Here is a 19215-nt window from a genome sequence, read left to right as displayed (position 1 = left end):
GAAAGCGGGATTCAACAGTTCTTGCTTTTCGGTAAAACCGCTTTATTTTAGCTGTTGCACATTATTACATGTCTTTCACGCTGTTCCGGTGCTTTTGCAACGCCTACTGCCACGATCCATTCTTAATCACCATTTTTTTATCAAGCATGTGTGTTCACCTGCGTAACCGTTTCACTCGTTAGAATTATTGCAAAATACTTGCATACCGACAGATTTAACAGAAAACGTGCTTTGGACGCCGAAACCCGGGATCGAACCAGGGACCTTTAGATCTTCAGTCTAATGCTCTCCCAAATGAGCTATTTCGGCAGACGGGAGAAGAGTGAAAGCGGGATTCAACAGTTCTTGCGTTCCGGTAAAACCGCTTTATTTTAGCTGTTGCACATTATTACATGTCTTTCACGCTGTTCCGGTTCTTTTGCAACGCCTACTGCCGCGATGCATTCTGAATCAGCATTTTTTCATCAAGCATGTGTGTTCACCTGCGTAATCGTTTCACTCGTTAGAATTATTGCAAAATACTTGCATACCGACAGATTTAACAAAAAAAGTGCTTTGGACGCCGAAACCCGGGATCGAACCAGGGACCTTTAGATCTTCTGTCTAACGCTCTCCCAACTGAGCTTTTTCGGCAGACGGGAGAAGAGTGAAAGAGGCACTTACCAGTTGTCGCGTTTCAGTAAAACCGCTTTCTTTTAGCTGTTGCACATTATTACATGTCTTTCACGCTGTTCCGGTGCTTTTGCAACGCCTACTGCCACGATCCATTCTGAATCAGCATTTTTTTATCAAGCATGTGTGTTCAACTGCGTAACCGTTTCACTCGTTAGAATTATTGCAAAATACTTGCATACCGACAGATTTAACAAAAAAAGTGATTTGGACGCCGAAACCCGGGATCGAACCAGGGACCTTTAGATCTTCTGTCTAACGCTCTCCCAACTGAGCTTTTTCGGCAGACGGGAGAAGAGTGAAAGCGGGATTCAACAGTTCTTGCGTTCCGGTAAAACCGCTTTATTTTAGCTGTTGCACATTATTACATGTCTATCACGCTGTTCCGGTTATTTTGCAACGCCTGCTGCCGCGATGCATTCTGAATCAGCATTTTTTTATCAAGCATGTGTGTTCACCTGCGTATTCGTTTCACTCGTTAGATTTATTGCAAAATTTTTGCATACCGACAGATTTAACAAAAATGTGCTTTGGACGCCGAAACCCGGGATCGAACCAGGGACCTTTAGATCTTCAGTCTAACGCTCTCCCAACTGAGCTATTTCGGCAGACGGGAGAAGAGCGAAAGAGGGACTTACCAGTTGTTGCGTTTCAGAAAAACCGCTTTCTTTTAGCTGTTGCACATTATTACATGTCTTTCACGCTGTTCCGGTGCTTTTGCAACGCCTACTGCCACGACGCATTCTGAATCAGCATTTTTTTATCAAGTATGTGTGTTCACCTGCGTAACCGTTTCACTCGTTAGAATTATTGCAAAATACTTGCATACCGACAGATTTAACAAAAAAGTGCTTTGGACGCCGAAACCCGGGATCGAACCAGGGACCTTCGGATCTTCAGTCTAATGCTCTCCCAACTGAGCTATTTCGGCAGACGGGAGAAGAGTGAAAGCGGGATTCAACAGTTCTTGCGTTTCGGTAAAACCGCTTTATTTTAGCTATTGCACATTATTACATGTCTTTCACGCTGTTCCGGTTCTTTTGCAACGCCTACGGCCGCGATGCATTCTGAATCAGCATTTTTTTATCAAGCATGTGTGTTCACCTGCGTAATCGTTTTTACTCGTTAGAATTATTGCAAAATACTTGCATACCGACAAATTTAACAAAAATGTGCTTTGGACGCCGAAACCCGGGATCGAACCAAGGACCTATAGATCTTCAGTCTAACGCTCTCCCAACTGAGCTATTTCAGCAGACGGGAGAACAGTGAAAGCGGGATTCAACAGTTCTTGCGTTTCGGTAAAACCGCTTTATTTTAGCTGTTGCACATTATTACATGTCTTTCACGTTGTTCCGGTGCTTTTGCAACGCCTACTGCCACGATGCATTCTGAATCAGCATTTTTTTATCAAGCATGTGTGTTCACCTGCGTAACCGTTTAACTCGTTAGAATTATTGCAAAATACTTGCATACCGACAGATTTAACAAAAAAAGTGCTTTGGACGCCGAAACCCGGGATCGAACCAGGGACCTTTAGATCTTCAGTCTAACGCTCTCCAAACTGAGCTGTTTCGGCAGACGGGAGAAGAGTGAAAGCGGCATTCAACAGTTCTTGCGTTTTGGTAAAACCGCTTTATTTTAGCCATTGCACTTTATTACATGTCTTTCACGCTGTTACGGTTCTTTTGCAACGCCTACTGCCGCGATGCATTCTGAATCAGCCTTTTTTTATTAAGCACGTTTGTTCACCTGCGTAACCGTTTCACTCGTTAGAATTATTACACAATACTTGTATACTGACAGATTTAACAAAAAACGTGCTTTGGACGCCGAAACCCGGGATCGAACCAAGAACTTTTGGATCTTCAGTCTAACGCTCTCCCAACTGAGCTATTTCGGCATACGGGAGAAGACTGAAAGCGGGATTCAACAGTTCTTGCGTTTCGGTAAAACCGCTTTATTTTAGCTGTTGCACATTACTACATGTCTTTCACGCTGTTCCGGTTCTTTTGCAACGCCTACTGCCACGATGCATTCTGAATCAGCATTTTTTATCAAGCATGTGTGTTCACCTGCGTAATCGTTTCACTCGTTAGAATTATTCCAAAATACTTGCATACCGACAGATTTAACAAAAAAAAGTGCTTTGGACGCCGAAACCCGGGATCGAACCAGGGACCTTCGGATCTTCAGTCTAATGCTCTCAAAACTGAGCTATTTCGGCAGACGGGAGAAGAGTGAAAGCGGAATTCAACAGTTCTTGCGTTTCGGTAAAACCGCTTTATTTTAGCTGTTGCACATTATTACATGTCTTTCACGTTGTTCCGGTGCTTTTGCAATGCCTACTGCCACGATGCATTCTGAATCAGCATTTTTTTATCAAGCATGTGTGTTCACCTGCGTAACCGTTTCACTCGTTCGAATTATTGCAAAATACTTGCATACCGACACATTTAACAAAAAAAGTGCTTTGGACGCCGAAACCCGGGATCGAACCAGGGACCTTTAGATCTTCAGTCTAACGCTCTCCAAACTGAGCTATTTCGGCAGACGGGAGAAGAGTGAAAGCGGCATTCAACAGTTCTTGCGTTTTGGTAAAGCCGCTTTATTTTAGCTATTGCACTTTATTACATGTCTTTCACGCTGTTACGGTTCTTTTGCAACGCCTACTGCCGCGATGCATTCTGAATCAGCCTTTTTTTATTAAGCACGTTTGTTCACCTGCGTAACCGTTTCACTCGTTAGAATTATTGCACAATACTTGTATACTGACAGATTTAACAAAAAACGTGCTTTGGACGCCGAAACCCGGGATCGAACCAAGGACCTTTGGATCTTCAGTCTAACGCTCTCCCAACTGAGCTATTTCGGCATACGGGAGAAGACTGAAAGCGGGATTCAACAGTTCTTGCGTTTCGGTAAAACCGCTTTATTTTAGCTGTTGCACATTATTACATGTCTTTCACGCTGTTCCGGTACTTTTGCAACGCCAACTGCCACGATGCATTCTGAATCAGCATTTTTTTATCAAGCATGTGTGTTCACCTGCGTAACCGTTTCACTCGTTAGAATTATTGCAAAATACTTGCATACCGACAGATTTAACAAAAAAAGTGCTTTGGACGCCGACACCCGGGATCGAACCAGGGACCTTTAGATCTGTCTAACGCTCTCCCAACTGATCTTTTTCGGCAGACGGGAGAAGAGTGAAAGAGGGACTTACCAGTTGTCGCGTTTCAGTAAAATCCGGTTGCTTTCTTTTAGCTGTTGCACATTATTACATGTCTTTCACGCTGTTCCGGTGCTTTTGCAACGCCTACTGCCACGATCCATTCTGAATCAGCATTTTTTTATCAAGCATGTGTGTTCACCTGCGTAACCGTTTCACTCGTTAGAATTATTGCAAAATACTTGCATACCGACAGATTTAACAGAAAACGTGCTTTGGACGCCGAAACCCGGGATCGAACCAGGGACCTTTAGATCTTCAGTCTAATGCTCTCCCAAATGAGCTATTTCGGCAGACGGGAGAAGAGTGAAAGCGGGATTCAACAGTTCTTGCGTTCCGGTAAAACCGCTTTATTTTAGCTGTTGCACATTATTACATGTCTTTCACGCTGTTCCGGTTCTTTTGCAACGCCTACTGCCGCGATGCATTCTGAATCAGCATTTTTTCATCAAGCATGTGTGTTCACCTGCGTAATCGTTTCACTCGTTAGAATAATTGCAAAATACTTGCATACCGACAGATTTAACAAAAAAGTGCTTTGGACGCCGAAACTCGGGATCGAACCAGGGACCTTCGGATCTTCAGTCTAATGCTCCCCCAACTGAGCTATTTCGGCAGACGGGAGAAGAGTGAAAGCGGGATTCAACAGTTCTTTCATTCCGGTAAAACCGCTTTATTTTAGCTGTTGCACATTATTACATGTCTTTCACGCTGTTCCGGTTCTTTTGCAACGCCTACTGCCGCGATGCATTCTGAATCAGCATTTTTTTATCAAGCATGTGTGTTCACCTGCGTAATCGTTTCAATCGTTAGAATTATTGCAAAATACTTGCATACCGACAGATTTAACAAAAAAGTGCTTTGGACGCCGAAACTCGGGATCGAACAAGGGACCTTCGGATCTTCAGTCTAATGCTCTCCCAACTGAGCTATTTCGGCAGACGGGAGAAGAGTGAAAGCGGGATACAACAGTTCTTGCGTTCCGGTAAAACCGCTTTATTTTAGCTGTTGCACATTATTACATGTCTTTCACGCTGTTCCGGTTCTTTTGCAACGCCTACTGCCGCGATGCATTCTGAATCAGCATTTTTTTATCAAGCATGTGTGTTCACCTGCGTATTCGTTTCACTCATTAGAATTATTGCAAAATTTTTGCATACCGACAGATTTAACAAAAATGTGCTTTGGACGCCGAAACCCGGGATCGAACCAGGGACGTTTAGATCTTCAGTCTCACGCTCTCCCAACTGAGCTATTTCGGCAGACGGGAGAAGAGGGAAAGCGGGATTCAACAGTTCTTGCGTTTCGGTAAAACCGCTTTATTTTAGCTGTTGCACATAATTACATGTCTTTCACGCTGTTCCGGTTCTTTTGCAACGCCTACTGCCACGATGCATTCTGAATCAGCATTTTTTATCAAGCATGTGTGTTCACCTGCGTAATCGTTTCACTCGTTAGAATTATTCCAAAATACTTGCATACCGACAGATTTAACAAAAAAAGTGCTTTGGACGCCGAAACCCGGGATCGAACCAGGGACCTTCGGATCTTCAGTCTAATGCTCTCCCAACTGAGCTATTTCGGCAGACGGGAGAAGAGTGAAAGCGGAATTCAACAGTTCTTGCGTTTCGGTAAAACCGCTTTATTTTAGCTGTTGCACATTATTACATGTCTTTCACGTTGTTCCGGTGCTTTTGCAATGCCTACTGCCACGATGCATTCTGAATCAGCATTTTTTTATCAAGCATGTGTGTTCACCTGCGTAACCGTTTCACTCGTTAGAATTATTGCAAAATACTTGCATACCGACACATTTAACAAAAAAAGTGCTTTGGACGCCGAAACCCGGGATCGAACCAGGGACCTTTAGATCTTCAGTCTAACGCTCTCCAAACTGAGCTATTTCGGCAGACGGGAGAAGAGTGAAAGCGGCATTCAACAGTTCTTGCGTTTTGGTAAAGCCGCTTTATTTTAGCTATTGCACTATATTACATGTCTTTCACGCTGTTACGGTTCTTTTGCAACGCCTACTGCCGCGATGCATTCTGAATCAGCCTTTTTTTATTAAGCACGTTTGTTCACCTGCGTAACCGTTTCACTCGTTAGAATTATTGCACAATACTTGTATACTGACAGATTTAACAAAAAACGTGCTTTGGACGCCGAAACCCGGGATCGAACCAAGGACCTTTGGATCTTCAGTCTAACGCTCTCCCAACTGAGCTATTTCGGCATACGGGAGAAGACTGAAAGCGGGATTCAGCAGTTCTTGCGTTTCGGTAAAACCGCTTTATTTTAGCTGTTGCACATTATTACATGTCTTTCACGCTGTTCCGGTACTTTTGCAACGCCAACTGCCACGATGCATTCTGAATCAGCATTTTTTTATCAAGCATGTGTGTTCACCTGCGTAACCGTTTCACTCGTTAGAATTATTGCAAAATACTTGCATACCGACAGATTTAACAAAAAAAGTGCTTTGGACGCCGAAACCCGGGATGGAACCAGGGACCTTTAGATCTGTCTAACGCTCTCCCAACTGATCTTTTTCGGCAGACGGGAGAAGAGTGAAAGAGGGACTTACCAGTTGTCGCGTTTCAGTAAAACCCGGTTGCTTTCTTTTAGCTGTTGCACATTATTACATGTCTTTCACGCTGTTCCGGTGCTTTTGCAACGCCTACTGCCACGATCCATTCTGAATCAGCATTTTTTTATCAAGCATGTGTGTTCACCTGCGTAACCGTTTCACTCGTTAGAATTATTGCAAAATACTTGCATACCGACAGATTTAACAGAAAACGTGCTTTGGACGCCGAAACCCGGGATCGAACCAGGGACCTTTAGATCTTCAGTCTAATGCTCTCCCAAATGAGCTATTTCGGCAGACGGGAGAAGAGTGAAAGCGGGATTCAACAGTTCTTGCGTTCCGGTAAAACCGCTCTATTTTAGCTGTTGCACATTATTACATGTCTTTCACGCTGTTCCGGTTCTTTTGCAACGCCTACTGCCGCGATGCATTCTGAATCAGCATTTTTTCATCAAGCATGTGTGTTCACCTGCGTAATCGTTTCACTCGTTAGAATAATTGCAAAATACTTGCATACCGACAGATTTAACAAAAAAGTGCTTTGGACGCCGAAACTCGGGATCGAACCAGGGACCTTCGGATCTTCAGTCTAATGCTCCCCCAACTGAGCTATTTCGGCAGACGGGAGAAGAGTGAAAGCGGGATTCAACAGTTCTTTCATTCCGGTAAAACCGCTTTATTTTAGCTGTTGCACATTATTACATGTCTTTCACGCTGTTCCGGTTCTTTTGCAACGCCTACTGCCGCGATGCATTCTGAATCAGCATTTTTTTATCAAGCATGTGTGTTCACCTGCGTAATCGTTTCACTCGTTAGAATTATTGCAAAATACTTGCATACCGACAGATTTAACAAAAAAGTGCTTTGGACGCCGAAACTCGGGATCGAACAAGGGACCTTCGGATCTTCAGTCTAATGCTCTCCCAACTGAGCTATTTCGGCAGACGGGAGAAGAGTGAAAGCGGGATACAACAGTTCTTGCGTTCCGGTAAAACCGCTTTATTTTAGCTGTTGCACATTATTACATGTCTTTCACGCTGTTCCGGTTCTTTTGCAACGCCTACTGCCGCGATGCATTCTGAATCAGCATTTTTTTATCAAGCATGTGTGTTCACCTGCGTATTCGTTTCACTCATTAGAATTATTGCAAAATTTTTGCATACCGACAGATTTAACAAAAATGTGCTTTGGACGCCGAAACCCGGGATCGAACCAGGGACGTTTAGATCTTCAGTCTCACGCTCTCCCAACTGAGCTATTTCGGCAGACGGGAGAAGAGTGAAAGAGGGACTTACCAGTTGTTGCGTTTCAGTAAAACCGCTTTCTTTTAGCTGTTGCACATTATTACATGTCTTTCACGCTGTTCCGGTGCTTTTGCAACGCCTACTGCCACGACGCATTCTGAATCAGCATTTTTTTTATCAAGTATGTGTGTTCACCTGCGTAACCGTTTCACTCGTTAGAATTATTGCAAAATACTTGCATACCGACAGATTTAACAAAAAAAGTGCTTTGGACGCTGAAACCCGGGATCGAACCAGGGACCTTCGGATCTTCAGTCTAATGCTCTCCCAACTGAGCTATTTCGGCAGACGGGAGAAGAGTGAAAGCGGGATTCAACAGTTCTTGCGTTTCGGTAAAACCGCTTTATTTAACTATTGCACATTATTACATGTCTTTCACGCTGTTCCGGTTCTTTTGCAACGCCTACGGCCGCGATGCATTCTGAATCAGCATTTTTTTATCAAGCATGTGTGTTCACCTGCGTATTCGTTTCACTCGTTAGAATTATTGCAAAATTTTTGCATACCGACAGATTTAACAAAAATGTGCTTTGGACGCCGAAACCCGGGATCGAACCAGGGACCTTTAGATCTTCAGTCTAACGCTCTCCCAACTGAGCTATTTCGGCAGACGGGAGAAGAGGGAAAGCGGGATTCAACAGTTCTTGCGTTTCGGTAAAACCGCTTTATTTTAGCTGTTGCACATTATTACATGTCTTTCACGCTGTTCCGGTTCTTTTGCAACGCCTACTGCCACGATGCATTCTGAATCAGCATTTTTTTATCAAGCATGTGTGTTCACCTGCGTAATCGTTTCACTCGTTAGAATTACTGCAAAATACTTGCATACCGACAGATTTAACAAAAAAAGTGCTTTGGACACCGAAACCCGGGATCGAACCAGGGACCTTCGGATATTCAGTCTAATGCTCTCCCAACTGTGCTATTTCGGCAGACGGGAGAAGAGTGAAAGCGGGATTCAACAGTTCTTACGTTTCGGTAAAACCGCTTTATTTTAGCTGTTGCACATTATTACATGTCTTTCACGTTGTTCCGGTGCTTTTGCAACGCCTACTGCCACGACGCATTCTGAATCAGCATTTTTTTATCAAGCATGTGTGTTCACCTGCGTAACCGTTTCACTCGTTAGAATTATTGCAAAATACTTGCATACCGACAGATTTAACAAAAAAATTGCTTTGGACGCCGAAACCCGGGATCGAACCAGGGACCTTTAGACCTTTAGTCTAACGCTCTCCAAACTGAGCTATTTCGGCAGACGGGAGAAGAGTGAAAGCGGAATTCAACAGTTCTTGCGTTTCGGTAAAACCGCTTTATTTTAGCTGTTGCACATTATTACATGTCTTTCACGCTGTTCCGGTTCTTTTGCAACGCCTACTGCCGCGATGCATTCTGAATCAGCATTTTTTTATCAAGCATGTGTGTTCACCTGCGTAACCGTTTCACTCGTTAGAATTATTCCACAATACTTGTATACCGACAGATTTAACAAAAAACGTGCTTTGGACGCCGAAACCCGGGATCGAACCAAGGACCTTTGAATCTTCAGTCTAACGCTCTCCCAACTGAACTATTTCGGCAGACGGGAGAAGAGTGAAAGCGGAATTCAACAGTTCTTGCGTTTCGGTAAAACCGCTTTATTTTAGCTGTTGCTTATTATTACATGTCTTTCACGCTGTTCCGGTGCTTTTGCAACGCCTACTGCCACGATCCATTCTGAATCAGAATTTTTTTATCAAGCATGTGTGTTCACCTGCGTAACCGTTTCACTCGTTAGAATTATTGCAAAATACTTGCATACCGACAGATTTAACAGAAAACGTGCTTTGGACGCCGAAACCCGGGATCGAACCAGGGACCTTAAGATCTTCAGTCTAATGCTCTCCCAAATGAGCTATTTCGGCAGACGGGAGAAGAGTGAAAGCGGGATTCAACAGTTCTTGCGTTCCGGTAAAACCGCTTTATTTTAGCTGTTGCACATTATTACATGTCTTTCACGCTGTTCCGGTTCTTTTGCAACGCCTACTGCCGCGATGCATTCTGAATCAGCATTTTTTCATCAAGCATGTGTGTTCACCTGCGTAATCGTTTCACTCGTTAGAATTATTGCAAAATACTTGCATACCGACAGATTTAACAAAAAAGTGCTTTGGACGCCGAAACTCGGGATCGAACCAGGGACCTTCGGATCTTCAGTCTAATGCTCCCCCAACTGAGCTATTTCGGCAGACGGGAGAAGAGTGAAAGCGGGATTCAACAGTTCTTGCATTCCGGTAAAACCGCTTTAATTTAGCTGTTGCACATTATTACATGTCTTTCACGCTGTTCCGGTTCTTTTGCAACGCCTACTGCCGCGATGCATTCTGAATCAGCATTTTTTTATCAAGCATGTGTGTTCACCTGCGTAATCGTTTCACTCGTTAGAATTATTGCAAAATACTTGCATACCGACAGATTTAACAAAAAAAGTGCTTTGGACGCCGAAACTCGGGATCTAACAAGGGACCTTCGGATCTTCAGTGTAATGCTCTCCCAACTGAGCTATTTCGGCAGACGGGAGAAGAGTGAAAGCGGGATACAACAGTTCTTGCGTTCCGGTAAAACCGCTTTATTTTAGCTGTTGCACATTATTACATGTCTTTCACGCTGTTCCGGTTCTTTTGGAACGCCTACTGCCGCGATGCATTCTGAATCAGCATTTTTTTATCAAGCATGTGTGTTCACCTGCGTATTCGTTTCACTCGTTAGAATTATTGCAAAATTTTTGCATACCGACAGATTTAACAAAAATGTGCTTTGGACGCCGAAACCCGGGATCGAACCAGGGACGTTTAGATCTTCAGTCTAACGCTCTCCCGACTGAGCTATTTCGGCAGACGGGAGAAGAGTGAAAGAGGGACTTACCAGTTGTTGCGTTTCAGTAAAACCGCTTTCTTTTAGCTGTTGCACATTATTACATGTCTTTCACGCTGTTCCGGTGCTTTTGCAACGCCTACTGCCACGACGCATTCTGAATCAGCATTTTTTTTATCAAGTATGTGTGTTCACCTGCGTAACCGTTTCACTCGTTAGAATTATTGCAAAATACTTGCATACCGACAGATTTAACAAAAAAAGTGCTTTGGACGCCGAAACCCGGGATCGAACCAGGGACCTTCGGATCTTCAGTCTAATGCTCTCCCAACTGAGCTATTTCGGCAGACGGGAGAAGAGTGAAAGCGGGATTCAACAGTTCTTGCGTTTCGGTAAAACCGCTTTATTTTAGCTATTGCACATTATTACATGTCTTTCACGCTGTTCCGGTTCTTTTGCAACGCCTACGGCCGCGATGCATTCTGAATCAGCATTTTTTTATCAAGCACGTGTGTTCACCTGCGTAATCATTTCACTCGTTAGAATTATTGCAAAATACTTGCATACCGACAGATTTAACAAAAATGTGCTTTGGACGCCGAAACCCGGGATCGAACCAGGGACCTTTAGATCTTCAGTCTAACGCTCTCCCAACTGAGCTATTTCGGCAGACGGGAGAAGAGGGAAAGCGGGATTCAACAGTTCTTGCGTTTCGGTAAAACCGCTTTATTTTAGCTGTTGCACATTATTACATGTCTTTCACGCTGTTCCGGTTCTTTTGCAACGCCTACTGCCACGATGCATTCTGAATCAGCATTTTTTTATCAAGCACGTGTGTTCACCTGCGTAATCGTTTCACTCGTTAGAATGATTGCAAAATACTTGCATACCGACAGATTTAACAAAAAAAGTGCTTTGGACGCCGAAACCCGGGATCGAACCAGGGACCTTCGGATCTTCAGTCTAATGCTCTCCCAACTGAGCTATTTCGGCAGACGGGAGAAGAGTGAAAGCGGGATTCAACAGTTCTTGCGTTTCGGTAAAACCGCTTTATTTTAGCTGTTGCACATTATTACATGTCTTTCACGCTGTTCCGTTTCTTTTGCAACGCCTACTGCCGCGATGCATTCTGAATCAGCAATTTTTTATCAAGCATGTGTGTTCACCTGCGTAACCGTTTCACCCGTTATAATCATGGCACAATACTTGTATACCGACAGATTTAACAAAGAACGTGCTTTGGACGCCGAAACCCGGGATCGAACCAGGGACCTTCGGATCTTCAGTCTAATGCTCTCCCAACTGAGCTATTTCGGCAGACGGGAGAAGAGTGAAAGCGGGATTCAACAGTTCTTGCGTTTCAATAAAACCGCTTTATTTTAGCTGCTGCACATTATTAAATGCCTTTCACGCTGTTCCGGTACTTTTGCAACGCCTACTGGCACGATGCATTCTGAATCAGCATTTTTTTTATCAAGCATGTGTGTTCACCTGCGTTACCGTTTCACTCGTTAGAATCATGGCACAATACTTGCATACCGACAGATTTAACAAAAAACGTGCTTTGGACGCTGAAACTCGGGATCGAACCAAGGACCTTTGAATCTTCAGTCTAACGCTCTCCCAACTGAGCTATTTCGCCAGACGGGAGAAGAGTGAAAGCGGGATTCAACAGTTCTTGCGTTTCGGTAAAACCGCTTTATTTTAGCTATTGCACTTTATTACATGTCTTTCACGCTGTTCCGGTTCTTTTGCAACGCCTACTGCCACGATGCATTCTGAATCAGCATTTTTTTATCAAGCATGTGTGTTCACCTGCGTAATCGTTTCACTCGTTAGAATTATTGCAAAATACTTGCATACCGACAGATTTAACAAAAAAGTGCTTTGGACGCCGAAACCCGGGATTGAACCAGGGACCTTTAGATCTTCAGTCTAATGCTCTCCCAACTGAGCTATTTCGCCAGACGGGAGAAGAGTGAAAGCGGGATTCAACAGTTCTTGCGTTTCGGTAAAACCGCTTTATTTTAGCTATTGCACTTTATTATATGTCTTTCACGCTGTTCCGGTTCTTTTGCAACGCCTACTGCTGCGATGCATTCTGAATCAGCATTTTTTTATCAAGCATGTGTGTTCACCTGCGTAAACGTTTCACTCGTTAGAATTATTGCAAAATACTTGCATACCGACAGATTTAACAAAAAAAGTGCTTTGGACGCCGAAACCCGGGATCGAACCAGGGACCTTTAGATCTTCAGTCTAACGCTCTCCCAACTGAGCTTTTTCGGCAGATGGGAGAAGAGTGAAAGAGGGACTTACCAGTTGTCGCGTTTCAGTAAAACCGCTTTCTTTTAGCTGTTGCACATTATTACATGTCTTTCACGCTGTTCCGGTGCTTTTGCAACGCCTACTGCCACGATGCATTCTGAATCAGCATTTTTTCATCAAGCATGTGTGTTCACCTGCGTAACCGTTTCACTCGTTAGAATTATTGCAAAATACTTGCATACCGACAGATTTAACAGAAAACGTGCTTTGGACGCCGAAACCCGGGATCGAACCAGGGACCTTCGGATCTTAAGTCTAACGCTCTCCCAACTGAGCTATTTCGGCAGACGGGAGAAGACTGAAAGCGGGATTCAACAGTTCTTGCGTTTCCGTAAAACCGCTTTATTTTAGCTGTTGCACATTATCAAATGTCTTTCACACTGTTCCGGTACTTTTGCAACGCCTACTGCCACGATGCATTCTGAATCAGCATTTTTTTATCAAGCATGTGTGTTCACCTGCGTAACCGTTTCACTCGTTAGAATTATTGCAAAATACTTGCATACCGACAGATTTAACAAAAAAAAGTGCTTTGGACGCCGAAACCTGGGATCGAACCACGGACCTTTAGATCTTAAGTCTAACGCTCTCCCAACTGAGCTTTTTCGGCAGACGGGAGAAGAGTGAAAGATGGACTTACCAGTTGTCGCGTTTCAGTAAAACCGCTTTCTTTTAGCTGTTGCACATTATTACATGTCTTTCACGCTGTTCCGGTGCTTTTGCAACGCCTACTGCCACGATGCATTCTGAATCAGCATTTTTTCATCAAGCATGTGTGTTCACCTGCGTAACCGTTTCACTCGTTAGAATTATTGCAAAATACTTGCATACCGACAGATTTAACAGAAAACGTGCTTTGGACGCCGAAACCCGGGATCGAACCAGGGACCTTTAGATCTTCAGTCTAATGCTCTCCCAACTGAGCTATTTCGGCAGACGGGAGAAGAGTGAAAGCGGGATTCAACAGTTCTTGCGTTTCGATAAAACCGCTTTATTTTAGCTGTTGCACATTATTACATGTCTTTCACGCTGTTCCGGTTCTTTTGCAACGCCTACTGCCACGATGCATTCTGAATCAGCATTTTTTTATCAAGCATGTGTGTTCACCTGCGTAATCGTTTCACTCGTTAGAATTATTGCAAAATACTTGCATACCGACAGATTTAACAAAAAAGTGCTTTGGACGCCGAAACCCGGGATCGAACCAGGGACCTTCGGATCTTCAGTCTAATGCTCTCCCAACTGAGCTATATCGGCAGACGGGAGAAGAGTGAAAGCGGGATTCAACAGTTCTTGCGTTTCGGTAAAACCGCTTTATTTTAGCTGTTGCACATTATTACATGTCTTTCACGTTGTTCCGGTGCTTTTGCAACGCCTACTGCCACGATGCATTCTGAATCAGCATTTTTTATCAAGCATGTGTGTTCACCTGCGTAACCGTTTCACTCGTTAGAATTATTGCAAAATACTTGCATACCGACAGATTTAACAAAAAAAGTGCTTTGGACGCCGAAACCCGGGATCGAACCAGGGACCTTTAGATCTTCAGTCTAACGCTCTCCAAACTGAGCTATTTCGGCAGACGGGAGAAGAGTGAAAGCGGCATTCAACAGTTCTTGCGTTTCGGTAAAACCGCTTTATTTTAGCTATTGCACTTTATTACATGTCTTTCACGCTGTTCCGGTTCTTTTGCAACGCCTACTCCACGATGCATTCTGAATCAGCATTTTTTTATCAAGCATGTGTGTTCACCTGCGTAATCGTTTCACTCGTTAGAATTATTGCAAAATACTTGCATACCGACAGATTTAACAAAAAAAGTGCTTTGGACGCCGAAACCCGGGATCGAACCAGGGACCTTCGGATCTTCAGTCTAACGCTCTCCCAACTGAGCTATTTCGGCAGAAGGGAGAAGTCTGAAAGCGGGATTCAACAGTTCTTGCGTTTCCGTAAAACCGCTTTATTTTAGCTGTTGCACATTATCAAATGTCTTTCACACTGTTCCGGTACTTTTGCAACGCCTACTGCCACGATGCATTCTGAATCAGCATTTTTTTATCAAGCATGTGTGTTCACCTGCGTAACCGTTTCACTCGTTAGAATTATTGCAAAATACTTGCATACCGACAGATTTAACAAAAAAAAGTGCTTTGGACGCCGAAACCTGGGATCGAACCACGGACCTTTAGATCTTAAGTCTAACGCTCTCCCAACTGAGCTTTTTCGGCAGACGGGAGAAGAGGGAAAGATGGACTTACCAGTTGTCGCGTTTCAGTAAAACCGCTTTCTTTTAGCTGTTGCACATTATTACATGTCTTTCACGCTGTTCCGGTGCTTTTGCAACGCCTACTGCCACGATGCATTCTGAATCAGCATTTTTTCATCAAGCATGTGTGTTCACCTGCGTAACCGTTTCACTCGTTAGAATTATTGCAAAATACTTGCATACCGACAGATTTAACAGAAAACGTGCTTTGGACGCCGAAACCCGCGATCGAACCAGGGACCTTTAGATCTTCAGTCGAATGCTCTCCCAACTGAGCTATTTCGGCAGACGGGAGAAGAGTGAAAGCGGGATTCAACAGTTCTTGCGTTTCGGTAAAACCGCTTTATTTTAGCTGTTGCACATTATTACATGTCTTTCACGCTGTTCCGGTTCTTTTGCAACGCCTACTGCCACGATGCATTCTGAATCAGCATTTTTTTATCAAGCATGTGTGTTCACCTGCGTAATCGTTTCTCTCGTTAGAATTATTGCAAAATACTTGCATACCGACAGATTTAACAAAAAAGTGCTTTGGACGCCGAAACCCGGGATCGAACCAGGGACCTTCGGATCTTCAGTCTAATGCTCTCCCAACTGAGCTATTTCGGCAGACGGGAGAAGAGTGAAAGCGGGATTCAACAGTTCTTGCGTTTCGGTAAAACCGCTTTATTTTAGCTGTTGCACATTATTACATGTCTTTCACGTTGTTCCGGTGCTTTTGCAACGCCTACTGCCACGATGCATTCTGAATCAGCATTTTTTTATCAAGCATGTGTGTTCACCTGCGTAACCGTTTCACTCGTTAGAATTATTGCAAAATACTTGCATACCGACAGATTTAACAAAAAAGTGCTTTGGACGCCGAAACCCGGGATCGAACCAGGGACCTTCGGATCTTCAGTCTAATGCTCTCCCAACTGAGCTATTTCGGCAGACGGGAGAAGAGTGAAAGCGGGATTCAACAGTTCTTGCGTTTCGGTAAAACCGCTTTATTTTAGCTGTTGCACATTATTACATGTCTTTCACGCTGTTCCGGTTCTTTTGCAACGCCTACTGCCACGATGCATTCTGAATCAGCATTTTTTTATCAAGCATGTGTGTTCACCTGCGTAATCGTTTCTCTCGTTAGAATTATTGCAAAATACTTGCATACCGACAGATTTAACAAAAAAGTGCTTTGGACGCCGAAACCCGGGATCGAACCAGGGACCTTCGGATCTTCAGTCTAATGCTCTCCCAACTGAGCTATTTCGGCAGACGGGAGAAGAGTGAAAGCGGGATTCAACAGTTCTTGCGTTTCGGTAAAACCGCTTTATTTTAGCTGTTGCACATTATTACATGCCTTTCACGTTGTTCCGGTGCTTTTGCAACGCCTACTGCCACGATGCATTCTGAATCAGCATTTTTTTATCAAGCATGTGTGTTCACCTGCGTAACCGTTTCACTCGTTAGAATTATTGCAAAATACTTGCATACCGACAGATTTAACAAAAAAAGTGCTTTGGACGCCGAAACCCGGGATCGAACCAGGGACCTTTAGATCTTCAGTCTAACGCTCTCCAAACTGAGCTATTTCGGCAGACGGGAGAAGAGTGAAAGCGGCATTCAACAGTTCTTGCGTTTCGGTAAAACCGCTTTATTTTAGCTATTGCACTTTATTACATGTCTTTCACGCTGTTCCGGTTCTTTTGCAACGCCTACTCCACGATGCATTCTGAATCAGCATTTTTTTATCAAGCATGTGTGTTCACCTGCGTAATCGTTTCACTCGTTAGAATTATTGCAAAATACTTGCATACCGACAGATTTAACAAAAAAAGTGCTTTGGACGCCGAAACCCGGGATCGAACCAGGGACCTTCGGACCTTCAGTCTAATGCTCTCCCAACTGAGCTATTTCGGCAGACGGGAGAAGAGTGAAAGCGGGATTCAACAGTTCTTGCGTTTCGGTAAAACCGCTTTATTTTAGCTGTTGCACATTATTACATGTCTTTCACGTTGTTCCGGTGCTTTTGCAACGTCTACTGCCACGATGCATTCTGAATCAGCATTTTTTTATCAAGCATGTGTGTTCACCTGCGTAACCGTTTCACTCGTTATAATTATTGCAAAATACTTGCATACCGACAGATTTAACAAAAAAAGTGCTTTGGACGCCGAAACCCAGGATCGAACCAGGGACCTTTAGATCTTCAGTCTAACGCTCTCCAAACTGAGCTATTTCGGCAGACGGGTGAAGAGTGAAAGCGGCATTCAACAGTTCTTGCGTTTCGGTAAAACCGCTTCATTTTAGCTATTGCACTTTATTACATGTCTTTCACGCTGTTCCGGTTCTTTTGCAACGCCTACTGCCGCGATGCATTCTGAATCAGCAATTTTTTATCAAGCATGTGTGTTCACCTGCGTAACCGTTTCACTCGTTAGAATCATGGCACAATACTTGTATACCGACAGATTTAACAAAGAACGTGCTTTGGACGCCGAAACCCAGGATCGAACCAGGGACCTTCGGATCTTCAGTCTAATGCTCACCCAACTGAGCTATTTCGCCAGACGGGAGAAGAGTGAAAGCGGGATTCAACAGTTCTTGCGTTTCGGTAAAACCGCTTTATTTTAGCTATTGCACTTTATTACATGTCTTTCACGCTGTTCCGGTTCTTTTGCAACGCCTACTGCCGCGATGCATTCTGAATCAGCATTTTTTTATCAAGCATGTGTGTTCACCTGCGTAACCGCTTCACTCGTTAGAATTATTGCACAATACTTGTATACCGACAGATTTAACAAAAAACGTGCTTTGGACGCCGAAACCCGGGATCGAACCAAGGACCTTTAGATCTTCAGTCTAACGCTCTCCCAACTGAGCTATTTCGGCAGACGGGAGAAGAGTGAAAGCGGGATTCAACAGTTCTTGCGTTCCTGTAAAACCGCTTTATTTCAGCTGTTGCACATTATTACATGTCTTTCACGCTGTTCCGGTTCTTTTGCAACGCCTACTGCCGCGATGCATTCTGAATCAGCATTTTTTTATCAAGCATGTGTGTTCACCTGCGTAATCATTTCACTCGTTAGAATTATTGCAAAATACTTGCATACCGACAGATTTAACAAAAAATGTGCTTTCGACGCCGAAACTCGGGATCGAACCAGGGACCTTCGGATCTTCAGTCTAATGCTCTCCCAACTGAGCTATTTCGGCAGACGGGAGAAGAGTGAAAGCGGGATTCAACAGTTCTTGCGTTTCGGTAAAACCGCTTTATTTTAGCTGTTGCATATTATTACATGTCTTTCACGTTGTTCCGGTGCTTTTGCAACGCCTACTGCCACGATGCATTCTGAATCAGCATTTTTTTATCAAGCATGTGTGTTCACCTGCGTAACCGTTTCACTCGTTAGAATTATTGCAAAATACTTGCATACCGACTGATTTAACAAAAAAACTGCTTTGGACGCCGAAACCCGGGATCGAACCAGGGACCTTTAGATCTTCAGTCTAACGCCCTCCAAACAGAGCTATTTCGGCAGACGGGAGAAGAGTGAAAGCGGCATTCAACAGTTCTTGCGTTTCGGTAAAACCGCTTTATTTTAGCTATTGCACTTTATTACATGTCTTTCATGCTGTTCCGGTTCTTTTGCAACGACTACTGCCACGATGCATTCTGAATCAGCATTTTTTATCAAGCATGTGTGTTCACCTGCGTAATCGTTTCACTCGTTAGAATTATTGCAAAATTCTTGCATACCGACAGATTTAACAAAAAAAGTGCTTTGGACGCCGAAACCCGGGATCGAACCAGGGACCTTCGGATCTTCAGTCTAATGCTCTCCCAACTGAGCTATTTCGGCAGACGGGAGAAGAGTGAAAGCGGGATTCAACAGTTCTGGCGTTTCGGTAAAACCGCTTTATTTTAGCTGTTGCACATTATTACATGTCTTTCACGTTGTTCCGGTGCTTTTGCAACGCCTACTGCCAC

General features: G+C 43.8%; 56 non-coding genes across 56 annotated transcripts; all 56 read right to left on the bottom strand.

Annotated features, from left to right (window-relative positions):
• Positions 1–236: 236 nt before the first annotated feature.
• Positions 237–309, bottom strand: TRNAF-GAA (transfer RNA phenylalanine (anticodon GAA)). The gene has a single exon. It is a non-coding gene; the product is annotated as a tRNA-Phe (tRNA).
• A 251-nt stretch (positions 310–560) lies between these two features.
• On the bottom strand, positions 561–633 carry TRNAF-GAA (transfer RNA phenylalanine (anticodon GAA)). Its single transcript has one exon. It is a non-coding gene; the product is annotated as a tRNA-Phe (tRNA).
• A 251-nt stretch (positions 634–884) lies between these two features.
• Positions 885–957, bottom strand: TRNAF-GAA (transfer RNA phenylalanine (anticodon GAA)). Its single transcript has one exon. It is a non-coding gene; the product is annotated as a tRNA-Phe (tRNA).
• A 250-nt stretch (positions 958–1207) lies between these two features.
• On the bottom strand, positions 1208–1280 carry TRNAF-GAA (transfer RNA phenylalanine (anticodon GAA)). The gene has a single exon. It is a non-coding gene; the product is annotated as a tRNA-Phe (tRNA).
• A 250-nt stretch (positions 1281–1530) lies between these two features.
• On the bottom strand, positions 1531–1603 carry TRNAF-GAA (transfer RNA phenylalanine (anticodon GAA)). Its single transcript has one exon. It is a non-coding gene; the product is annotated as a tRNA-Phe (tRNA).
• Positions 1604–1854: 251 nt separating this feature from the next.
• TRNAF-GAA (transfer RNA phenylalanine (anticodon GAA)) lies at positions 1855–1927 on the bottom strand. The gene has a single exon. It is a non-coding gene; the product is annotated as a tRNA-Phe (tRNA).
• Positions 1928–2178: 251 nt separating this feature from the next.
• On the bottom strand, positions 2179–2251 carry TRNAF-GAA (transfer RNA phenylalanine (anticodon GAA)). Its single transcript has one exon. It is a non-coding gene; the product is annotated as a tRNA-Phe (tRNA).
• Positions 2252–2502: 251 nt separating this feature from the next.
• TRNAF-GAA (transfer RNA phenylalanine (anticodon GAA)) lies at positions 2503–2575 on the bottom strand. Its single transcript has one exon. It is a non-coding gene; the product is annotated as a tRNA-Phe (tRNA).
• Positions 2576–2826: 251 nt separating this feature from the next.
• Positions 2827–2899, bottom strand: TRNAF-GAA (transfer RNA phenylalanine (anticodon GAA)). Its single transcript has one exon. It is a non-coding gene; the product is annotated as a tRNA-Phe (tRNA).
• Positions 2900–3150: 251 nt separating this feature from the next.
• Positions 3151–3223, bottom strand: TRNAF-GAA (transfer RNA phenylalanine (anticodon GAA)). The gene has a single exon. It is a non-coding gene; the product is annotated as a tRNA-Phe (tRNA).
• Positions 3224–3474: 251 nt separating this feature from the next.
• Positions 3475–3547, bottom strand: TRNAF-GAA (transfer RNA phenylalanine (anticodon GAA)). The gene has a single exon. It is a non-coding gene; the product is annotated as a tRNA-Phe (tRNA).
• Positions 3548–4124: 577 nt separating this feature from the next.
• TRNAF-GAA (transfer RNA phenylalanine (anticodon GAA)) lies at positions 4125–4197 on the bottom strand. The gene has a single exon. It is a non-coding gene; the product is annotated as a tRNA-Phe (tRNA).
• Positions 4198–4447: 250 nt separating this feature from the next.
• On the bottom strand, positions 4448–4520 carry TRNAF-GAA (transfer RNA phenylalanine (anticodon GAA)). The gene has a single exon. It is a non-coding gene; the product is annotated as a tRNA-Phe (tRNA).
• A 250-nt stretch (positions 4521–4770) lies between these two features.
• TRNAF-GAA (transfer RNA phenylalanine (anticodon GAA)) lies at positions 4771–4843 on the bottom strand. The gene has a single exon. It is a non-coding gene; the product is annotated as a tRNA-Phe (tRNA).
• A 250-nt stretch (positions 4844–5093) lies between these two features.
• TRNAF-GAA (transfer RNA phenylalanine (anticodon GAA)) lies at positions 5094–5166 on the bottom strand. Its single transcript has one exon. It is a non-coding gene; the product is annotated as a tRNA-Phe (tRNA).
• Positions 5167–5416: 250 nt separating this feature from the next.
• Positions 5417–5489, bottom strand: TRNAF-GAA (transfer RNA phenylalanine (anticodon GAA)). Its single transcript has one exon. It is a non-coding gene; the product is annotated as a tRNA-Phe (tRNA).
• A 251-nt stretch (positions 5490–5740) lies between these two features.
• TRNAF-GAA (transfer RNA phenylalanine (anticodon GAA)) lies at positions 5741–5813 on the bottom strand. The gene has a single exon. It is a non-coding gene; the product is annotated as a tRNA-Phe (tRNA).
• A 251-nt stretch (positions 5814–6064) lies between these two features.
• TRNAF-GAA (transfer RNA phenylalanine (anticodon GAA)) lies at positions 6065–6137 on the bottom strand. Its single transcript has one exon. It is a non-coding gene; the product is annotated as a tRNA-Phe (tRNA).
• Positions 6138–6714: 577 nt separating this feature from the next.
• Positions 6715–6787, bottom strand: TRNAF-GAA (transfer RNA phenylalanine (anticodon GAA)). The gene has a single exon. It is a non-coding gene; the product is annotated as a tRNA-Phe (tRNA).
• A 250-nt stretch (positions 6788–7037) lies between these two features.
• Positions 7038–7110, bottom strand: TRNAF-GAA (transfer RNA phenylalanine (anticodon GAA)). Its single transcript has one exon. It is a non-coding gene; the product is annotated as a tRNA-Phe (tRNA).
• A 250-nt stretch (positions 7111–7360) lies between these two features.
• Positions 7361–7433, bottom strand: TRNAF-GAA (transfer RNA phenylalanine (anticodon GAA)). The gene has a single exon. It is a non-coding gene; the product is annotated as a tRNA-Phe (tRNA).
• Positions 7434–7683: 250 nt separating this feature from the next.
• On the bottom strand, positions 7684–7756 carry TRNAF-GAA (transfer RNA phenylalanine (anticodon GAA)). Its single transcript has one exon. It is a non-coding gene; the product is annotated as a tRNA-Phe (tRNA).
• Positions 7757–8008: 252 nt separating this feature from the next.
• Positions 8009–8081, bottom strand: TRNAF-GAA (transfer RNA phenylalanine (anticodon GAA)). Its single transcript has one exon. It is a non-coding gene; the product is annotated as a tRNA-Phe (tRNA).
• Positions 8082–8330: 249 nt separating this feature from the next.
• On the bottom strand, positions 8331–8403 carry TRNAF-GAA (transfer RNA phenylalanine (anticodon GAA)). Its single transcript has one exon. It is a non-coding gene; the product is annotated as a tRNA-Phe (tRNA).
• A 251-nt stretch (positions 8404–8654) lies between these two features.
• On the bottom strand, positions 8655–8727 carry TRNAF-GAA (transfer RNA phenylalanine (anticodon GAA)). The gene has a single exon. It is a non-coding gene; the product is annotated as a tRNA-Phe (tRNA).
• Positions 8728–8978: 251 nt separating this feature from the next.
• TRNAF-AAA (transfer RNA phenylalanine (anticodon AAA)) lies at positions 8979–9051 on the bottom strand. The gene has a single exon. It is a non-coding gene; the product is annotated as a tRNA-Phe (tRNA).
• Positions 9052–9302: 251 nt separating this feature from the next.
• Positions 9303–9375, bottom strand: TRNAF-GAA (transfer RNA phenylalanine (anticodon GAA)). Its single transcript has one exon. It is a non-coding gene; the product is annotated as a tRNA-Phe (tRNA).
• A 251-nt stretch (positions 9376–9626) lies between these two features.
• Positions 9627–9699, bottom strand: TRNAF-GAA (transfer RNA phenylalanine (anticodon GAA)). The gene has a single exon. It is a non-coding gene; the product is annotated as a tRNA-Phe (tRNA).
• Positions 9700–9949: 250 nt separating this feature from the next.
• Positions 9950–10022, bottom strand: TRNAF-GAA (transfer RNA phenylalanine (anticodon GAA)). The gene has a single exon. It is a non-coding gene; the product is annotated as a tRNA-Phe (tRNA).
• Positions 10023–10596: 574 nt separating this feature from the next.
• TRNAF-GAA (transfer RNA phenylalanine (anticodon GAA)) lies at positions 10597–10669 on the bottom strand. The gene has a single exon. It is a non-coding gene; the product is annotated as a tRNA-Phe (tRNA).
• Positions 10670–10921: 252 nt separating this feature from the next.
• On the bottom strand, positions 10922–10994 carry TRNAF-GAA (transfer RNA phenylalanine (anticodon GAA)). Its single transcript has one exon. It is a non-coding gene; the product is annotated as a tRNA-Phe (tRNA).
• A 250-nt stretch (positions 10995–11244) lies between these two features.
• TRNAF-GAA (transfer RNA phenylalanine (anticodon GAA)) lies at positions 11245–11317 on the bottom strand. The gene has a single exon. It is a non-coding gene; the product is annotated as a tRNA-Phe (tRNA).
• Positions 11318–11568: 251 nt separating this feature from the next.
• Positions 11569–11641, bottom strand: TRNAF-GAA (transfer RNA phenylalanine (anticodon GAA)). The gene has a single exon. It is a non-coding gene; the product is annotated as a tRNA-Phe (tRNA).
• Positions 11642–11892: 251 nt separating this feature from the next.
• Positions 11893–11965, bottom strand: TRNAF-GAA (transfer RNA phenylalanine (anticodon GAA)). Its single transcript has one exon. It is a non-coding gene; the product is annotated as a tRNA-Phe (tRNA).
• A 252-nt stretch (positions 11966–12217) lies between these two features.
• TRNAF-GAA (transfer RNA phenylalanine (anticodon GAA)) lies at positions 12218–12289 on the bottom strand. Its single transcript has one exon. It is a non-coding gene; the product is annotated as a tRNA-Phe (tRNA).
• Positions 12290–12540: 251 nt separating this feature from the next.
• On the bottom strand, positions 12541–12613 carry TRNAF-GAA (transfer RNA phenylalanine (anticodon GAA)). Its single transcript has one exon. It is a non-coding gene; the product is annotated as a tRNA-Phe (tRNA).
• Positions 12614–12864: 251 nt separating this feature from the next.
• Positions 12865–12937, bottom strand: TRNAF-GAA (transfer RNA phenylalanine (anticodon GAA)). Its single transcript has one exon. It is a non-coding gene; the product is annotated as a tRNA-Phe (tRNA).
• A 251-nt stretch (positions 12938–13188) lies between these two features.
• TRNAL-UAA (transfer RNA leucine (anticodon UAA)) lies at positions 13189–13261 on the bottom strand. Its single transcript has one exon. It is a non-coding gene; the product is annotated as a tRNA-Leu (tRNA).
• A 252-nt stretch (positions 13262–13513) lies between these two features.
• On the bottom strand, positions 13514–13586 carry TRNAL-UAA (transfer RNA leucine (anticodon UAA)). Its single transcript has one exon. It is a non-coding gene; the product is annotated as a tRNA-Leu (tRNA).
• A 251-nt stretch (positions 13587–13837) lies between these two features.
• Positions 13838–13910, bottom strand: TRNAF-GAA (transfer RNA phenylalanine (anticodon GAA)). The gene has a single exon. It is a non-coding gene; the product is annotated as a tRNA-Phe (tRNA).
• Positions 13911–14160: 250 nt separating this feature from the next.
• On the bottom strand, positions 14161–14233 carry TRNAF-GAA (transfer RNA phenylalanine (anticodon GAA)). Its single transcript has one exon. It is a non-coding gene; the product is annotated as a tRNA-Phe (tRNA).
• A 250-nt stretch (positions 14234–14483) lies between these two features.
• TRNAF-GAA (transfer RNA phenylalanine (anticodon GAA)) lies at positions 14484–14556 on the bottom strand. The gene has a single exon. It is a non-coding gene; the product is annotated as a tRNA-Phe (tRNA).
• Positions 14557–14806: 250 nt separating this feature from the next.
• Positions 14807–14879, bottom strand: TRNAF-GAA (transfer RNA phenylalanine (anticodon GAA)). Its single transcript has one exon. It is a non-coding gene; the product is annotated as a tRNA-Phe (tRNA).
• Positions 14880–15131: 252 nt separating this feature from the next.
• Positions 15132–15204, bottom strand: TRNAL-UAA (transfer RNA leucine (anticodon UAA)). The gene has a single exon. It is a non-coding gene; the product is annotated as a tRNA-Leu (tRNA).
• Positions 15205–15455: 251 nt separating this feature from the next.
• On the bottom strand, positions 15456–15528 carry TRNAF-GAA (transfer RNA phenylalanine (anticodon GAA)). The gene has a single exon. It is a non-coding gene; the product is annotated as a tRNA-Phe (tRNA).
• Positions 15529–15778: 250 nt separating this feature from the next.
• TRNAF-GAA (transfer RNA phenylalanine (anticodon GAA)) lies at positions 15779–15851 on the bottom strand. The gene has a single exon. It is a non-coding gene; the product is annotated as a tRNA-Phe (tRNA).
• Positions 15852–16101: 250 nt separating this feature from the next.
• On the bottom strand, positions 16102–16174 carry TRNAF-GAA (transfer RNA phenylalanine (anticodon GAA)). Its single transcript has one exon. It is a non-coding gene; the product is annotated as a tRNA-Phe (tRNA).
• A 250-nt stretch (positions 16175–16424) lies between these two features.
• TRNAF-GAA (transfer RNA phenylalanine (anticodon GAA)) lies at positions 16425–16497 on the bottom strand. The gene has a single exon. It is a non-coding gene; the product is annotated as a tRNA-Phe (tRNA).
• Positions 16498–16748: 251 nt separating this feature from the next.
• TRNAF-GAA (transfer RNA phenylalanine (anticodon GAA)) lies at positions 16749–16821 on the bottom strand. Its single transcript has one exon. It is a non-coding gene; the product is annotated as a tRNA-Phe (tRNA).
• Positions 16822–17071: 250 nt separating this feature from the next.
• Positions 17072–17144, bottom strand: TRNAF-GAA (transfer RNA phenylalanine (anticodon GAA)). Its single transcript has one exon. It is a non-coding gene; the product is annotated as a tRNA-Phe (tRNA).
• Positions 17145–17395: 251 nt separating this feature from the next.
• Positions 17396–17468, bottom strand: TRNAF-GAA (transfer RNA phenylalanine (anticodon GAA)). Its single transcript has one exon. It is a non-coding gene; the product is annotated as a tRNA-Phe (tRNA).
• A 251-nt stretch (positions 17469–17719) lies between these two features.
• On the bottom strand, positions 17720–17792 carry TRNAF-GAA (transfer RNA phenylalanine (anticodon GAA)). The gene has a single exon. It is a non-coding gene; the product is annotated as a tRNA-Phe (tRNA).
• Positions 17793–18043: 251 nt separating this feature from the next.
• TRNAF-GAA (transfer RNA phenylalanine (anticodon GAA)) lies at positions 18044–18116 on the bottom strand. Its single transcript has one exon. It is a non-coding gene; the product is annotated as a tRNA-Phe (tRNA).
• Positions 18117–18367: 251 nt separating this feature from the next.
• Positions 18368–18440, bottom strand: TRNAF-GAA (transfer RNA phenylalanine (anticodon GAA)). The gene has a single exon. It is a non-coding gene; the product is annotated as a tRNA-Phe (tRNA).
• A 251-nt stretch (positions 18441–18691) lies between these two features.
• Positions 18692–18764, bottom strand: TRNAF-GAA (transfer RNA phenylalanine (anticodon GAA)). The gene has a single exon. It is a non-coding gene; the product is annotated as a tRNA-Phe (tRNA).
• Positions 18765–19014: 250 nt separating this feature from the next.
• TRNAF-GAA (transfer RNA phenylalanine (anticodon GAA)) lies at positions 19015–19087 on the bottom strand. The gene has a single exon. It is a non-coding gene; the product is annotated as a tRNA-Phe (tRNA).
• Positions 19088–19215: the final 128 nt, after the last annotated feature.

This window comes from Rhipicephalus microplus, chromosome 4 (assembly GCF_043290135.1).
Source record: "Rhipicephalus microplus isolate Deutch F79 chromosome 4, USDA_Rmic, whole genome shotgun sequence".
Lineage (NCBI taxonomy): Eukaryota > Metazoa > Arthropoda > Arachnida > Ixodida > Ixodidae > Rhipicephalus > Rhipicephalus microplus.
The sequence above is the reverse complement of the archived record's forward strand: the minus strand, read 5'-3'. Positions and strand labels throughout refer to the sequence as shown.